Source organism: Gambusia affinis, linkage group LG21 (genome assembly GCF_019740435.1).
Source record: "Gambusia affinis linkage group LG21, SWU_Gaff_1.0, whole genome shotgun sequence".
NCBI lineage: Eukaryota > Metazoa > Chordata > Actinopteri > Cyprinodontiformes > Poeciliidae > Gambusia > Gambusia affinis.
The window spans coordinates 15,395,710-15,401,709 of record NC_057888.1 but is presented as its reverse complement, the minus strand read 5'-3'; positions in this window follow the sequence as shown (position 1 = coordinate 15,401,709).

Below are 6,000 nucleotides of genomic sequence, written 5' to 3'. Positions count from 1 at the left end.
GAAAGGAAATTCACCTCTGGCCATTTTTTTAAAAGTTTGACCTGAGCAATAACGGTTAGGATTTGGGATTACACTGAGAAACTACTTAATGTTGATTTGATTTTTTTTTTTTTATTTTATTTTTTTTTGTTTAGAAATATGTAGCCTAATGTATAAACATAAATGAATATAAGTACACTTTTTCGAAAAACAAAACAGAAATCCATGCTTATTGCCTTCAAGCATCACAATGTGTAACCAAGTCAGACACGGCATATGTTTAACCGTGCAACAACATTAGAATTGACTAATCTTTGTTGTGACATTACGGCCCGTGTATAAACTTAATGATGAATTCTGCTTTTTTCCAAGGCCACTGGAAAATATATTCATGAAATCTCAATGTCCGACGAAACCAGTCATCTTTTAAACAGAGCTTTGACTGTGACATATCATTTCTCATGTCCATTCCAGGGGAGGCTTTACTTTAGTCAAATAAAAATCCATTTTTCTTGCTCTACTTCTTTTTTTTTTTTTGTTCCCCCTCCTCCGAATTCACTCTTAGCCCCAGTAATTGAACAGTAGTTGTTGAGGGCCCCAGCAAATGAAACTGCCATTGTAGCATCAAAAATAATCAATTTGATGAGTCTTGTATATACTCCCATACTCAACGTAATGTGATATTGATTCGCGCTCTGATATAGTACTCCTCTCGCGCACCAGAATGATTATTGGCTTTTGACAAATTCCATTGCAATATTTTATTTCACCCTCCCTCTCAGCCCAGCTGCCTCTTTTGTCTCAGAGCGCTGTTGCAAAAAGCCCTCAGCTCCACTTCCCCTCTACAGCCAGACCTTATATGTTCACAACCCACTTGAACGACAAAAATAATAAAAATAAAAAAATAAAAAAAACTCACCTCACTTGCTAGTCATCTAAAATCATCCGAGTTGATCCAATCAACTCGCGTCAAAGTGTTATATATATATATGTAACTCGGTTTGCCTTTAAAAAGATACAGTTTCAAATCCGTTATCTCTTCGCTTTCTTTCATCAATTCATGCCCACCTTTGAGTTAATGTTTCCCCGTGTTGTAAGACATTGTGAATAGCTCCCTTGAAAATCTAATACATTATTTAAATCTAAATCACCCTGCCCTGTCCAACTATGTTATAGATGACAATAATGCTGCCCAGGTTCCACACACACACACACACCACAGATTTGATCTTCCATTTCTTCAGCTCATGTTCACTTGCTCACTGTAGCTACAACAATGAATCTAAGGATTGATGGGGACCATGAAAAAGTTGTCGACAGACTGATGGTGGGATCATGTGACGACGGGATAAGGAATAATAGATTCATGAGGAGATGAATGGGATTCAGGTGCGGAAATGCAAATGAAGGAAGGAAAAGGAGGGCTGGACGGTGGGGTGGCAGAGTGAGGGCGGCTGGGTGGGCAACAGTGGTAAAATGGAACGATGGCACACCTCAACACACCAGGCCAGTTAGTATTGATTAGCGCGCGTAATAAAGAAAGCGAGAGACCTGGCTCCTGAGAGGACGCGGCTCTCTTGGCGTCTGTTTTAACAAGGAATGCATTTGTATGTGGATACGTGTGTGCGTGCATGTGTGTGTATGAGATCTAAAGCCATTAAATATGCCAATGCCTGCATTTTACTCACTGAAATGCCAAGGGGTGTCTACAGAAATGAATAAAAGAACAAGTACACTGTGTGTGTCTGTGTCAGTGTACAGCCTGTGCACGCAAGAGAGAGAGAGAGTGTGTGTGTGTGTTGGTGTTTGTGTCTGTGTGCCTGCTGCGGGCTGCAACCCCAGCATGAAAACACTTCATGCACACACACATACGCACACACAACAAGGGCCCACTCATGGAAAAATCAATATGATGGTGATAGAAATATGCTTGAATGTTCTCTAGGTGAGAGATTGATCTGAGCTCTACAGAGAATTTGTCCAAAACCAAATAATGGTTAAGGGCCAGCGACCTCCAGATCTCCACAGAAAACAATAATTAGAACCACACTGTGTGAGCCCACACTAAGCATATTAAGGCCAGAGTCAATGAAGGCTAAATGCTAACATAGCAAAGGTTGTGTTTCAATATGAGTGGAAAGAGAGAGAGAGAGAGAGAGAGAGAGAGTGTGAGAAGCTTTTAACAATTATGTTTACACTGTGTTTCAGCTTTTGTCTTTGTTTGTTTAAGAAAAGACCTTCCCTCTGTTTACTAGACAATTTCACTAGTTTACCGGTCACTCCTCTATTTGCACTATTATGTGTTTACTTATTGTTCACTGTTCTTTTTATTGTTCAGTCTATTTGATATGTGTGTGACATGAAGAAACATATGCCTATTGTTCTTCATGTACAATTCAATCGCAAAGTATGCTTGAAAAGTATTTATATGCTCTTTAATAATCTATAGATTTAGGTTTATTGGCATTGCAGCTCTAATATCCTTCTCTTACTGCCATTGCTGACCAGCTTTTAGTGTGTTTCCGATAATATTTTGACTATTACATTTTTTGGTGGTAAACCACAAGTTATAGAGGATGCAGATCCTAATCTTTACCTCCTCTCACAGATTCATGATTCAGGACACTTCAAAATATTTGTATTATTTCACATGAGAAAAAAAAAAACATGTTGAAACACATAAAATTAAAAGATTACGTTAAATGTAAATGTACAAGAGACAAGAAATCCTGTGAGAATTTGGTATACTTTGACATGGATGAAGCTCTATTGAGTTCTTAGTTTTTACTTCTCCTTCCAAAATAACCACTTGCATTTCTGCTTACTGTGGGGAAATCTCAATCCTTTTCATTACTGATACTTCCTTCAGTTTACATAGCCATGAAAAAAACTGCTCACACTTGAACAAGTACATAAATACTCTTTCAGTATAAGCACAGCTTATTATAATTCTCTGAGGAGAAGTCTTATTGTGGACACATTGTAAATATACTGAGATGCCTTTGGTTACCTACTACCAAACAAAGGAAACTTTATGATTTGTAAATATTCTACAGTCTTCATTTAAAGACTTGAAAGTTCAATGTCACAGTTTATATATATATATATATATATATATATATATATATATATATATATATATATATATATACATATATATATATATATATATATATATATATATATATTATATATATATATTATATATATATATATATATATATATATATATATATATATATATAATAAATAAAACGTGATTTTCCGAGTTTTCGCTTCCACAAAAATCCCCCTGGCAACTTATTGGTTGTGCTAGCGTCCATTTTTGTCCCTTATATGAGGAGAAACAAAAATCTAATTTATCCATTAATGCAAAATTAGACAAAAATATTCCCATTGAAGCAATGGTTAAACAATAATTCAAATGTTCTAGATTGTTTGAACAAAATTCAGATTTCCTAACTAGTTGTTCATAATCTAAAAGCTGTAAATGTTCCTTCGTGAACATTTACATGAAAGGACTGACAGAACGTCTTGATCTCACCTATGAAATCTATTATCAGGCCAAACATTTCTTGAGTGATGAGTCTCCTACAGGAAACAACAGCTGTATGTGCAAATCATGCATATAAATCAATTACAGAGGCCCTATGTACTTTAAATGCACCCATTAATTAAGCAATGTCAGACACAATGAACCGTGAAGTTCATTACATTTTTAGCATTCAGACCCAGGATTATTTGAAGACTGCATGAGAGGAGAGGAAGATGGGTTTGCCTAATGATCAGAACTATAGCTCAAAGTCGGGCAGATGCCAACGGAAATATAAGGAACGTTTTGTACGAGAGGAGGCAACAGAACAGAGGGCTGTCTTAGCAATCTGCAACACGCAAGAGAAAATGAGATCAAAAGGTAAGCAAAGAATTATAACAACTAGCTGTTTTCTCTTTTAGCTTTCAGCTCAGAGGGGCTACTCATGATTCCCACTTGATCAATTTGATGGAAACGTTTGTATTTTCTCAGAACCATTTTGTATTTGTTGATTTGGACTAAGAATTCAGCACAAGTGGAGAAGAAATGGCTTCTTTGCTGGACGCTTTATGGAGGTGTACACAGATTTCCAAATGAATAAAAATCACTTGTCTACATAAAGCGGTTCAAAAAGAATGACGTTATTTTAGAAACTAACCCATATTAAAAGATGCTACAAAATACATCCTTCATTAAAAAAAAAAATCATTTTCACTTTACACCATTTAATATATAGTCTGCGGGCCCACATTTAACATAAATGGATTTTTATGATAAAGTCAGTTGGGTTTCATCATATTTTATGTCCTGTCTGATACTAGTGTTGAGTTTCTCGGGCAGCTACATTAAACTCAACATTATTTGCTTATATCCCTACCTATGGTGGAGCGGGATCATAGCATGATGCTGCCTCCACCGTGCACCATTGTGTTTTTTCAGCTGAAACTATTAGCATTGTCACTAGTACAAGTAACCTGCTAAATAAGCAACACATGGCAATCTCAAAGTTACTCAGAGAAGCTTTTGTTGGATTGACCAATAAAATCTCTGCTGAGACAGATGTGCCCTGGAATAGTTTCTAGTGAGCAGTATACCATTTAAAGGAGTAGTCGCTATAAGAAGGTAAATGGTGTGTGAAGGGTCATACTTTACCTGTGGATATACGACTAAAATACCTATTTGTAGATATTTTATTTAACGGGTAAGTATGTTTCAATAGCACAACCGTTTTATTCATGAAGTCTTCTCAAATATCAGTTGTAACTACGAGCTTTTCTTCCAAGAAGAGCAACATGAAGAGTTGTTGCTAAGAATATTTGGTTCAAGTATTTTTTGAAGACAACAGGAGAGTTTGTGGGTAAGGGTGGGTCGGTGGGGGGCGGGATTGGGGGAGGCTCAGAGAGACGAAGCTCGGCCCAGCTGCCTGGCATTAAGCAATGACCTCTGCATAATGAAAGATGGCGAAAACATTTCCCACTCATTACAAGGTTCCACACTGTGACAAGATTTGCATATTCATATTTTTCTTTCCCCTCACCCCCATCACCCCTTTTCACTGCAAATTATTATTATTATTATTTTTTTTTCTGTGAGCAGGACATCTGCCTCCCCTGACCAAGCTCTGGTAGAGAAAAACATAAATAAATATGTGTGTAAACATAGCGTCTCTATCCAGATGCCACAAAAATATGGCACAGTGTCGATGTCGTCGCTCGCTGCAGCCGTGCGTGTTTTCTTTGGCTTAAGCACCAGGAAATCAAGTTCAGGGTCAGTGGAGAGGAATACAGGTTTGACAGATAAACCCAGTAGAGAATTTAGATTTGCTTCGATTTTTATTGAATGGTATGTCGCTATGATATTCATATTCTGGTGCAAAGAAAGGATTGTTGACCTTTTTCAGTAAATTAATTTGGCCCAACTTGCATTAAGTAGGCTACAGCTAAAAATATTATTTTTATAACTATATTAAAAAATGATGTTGACATATACTACATACTACCATGTTTTTTAAAGGTTTTTTTATGCATGAACCAATTCCTTGAGGGTCTTTTATTGATCAAAAAGTTGCCAAAACACATAGTTATATTTCAGCTTCAAATAAAAAAGACTGACATGTTAGCAAAAAGTGCAATAGCATTCCCCATCAAAAGAAATACAGAAGTGTTTGCCCTTAAAACAATCATAGAAGGTTTGAAATTATTAATAATAAAAAAATTTAAAAAAACACACACAGGATGAAAAGTATGAGTTGAAATTCCATCTAGTAAGTTGGGCAACTAATTCGACTGAATCAGTCTGAGCCAGAGCCGCCATCCTTGCCCGGAGAGTCGCCGATCTCAACGAGAAGCGTAACGATCACCGTAGCACTTCTGAATACAAACTGTTTTATGTGAACACCTCGAGCTGAGGGCTACATAAATATAGAATTAGTCAAAGTGTTATTTTTTTTTCTTCTTTTTATGTTTTATTTTACCCCCACCCCTTCTTTC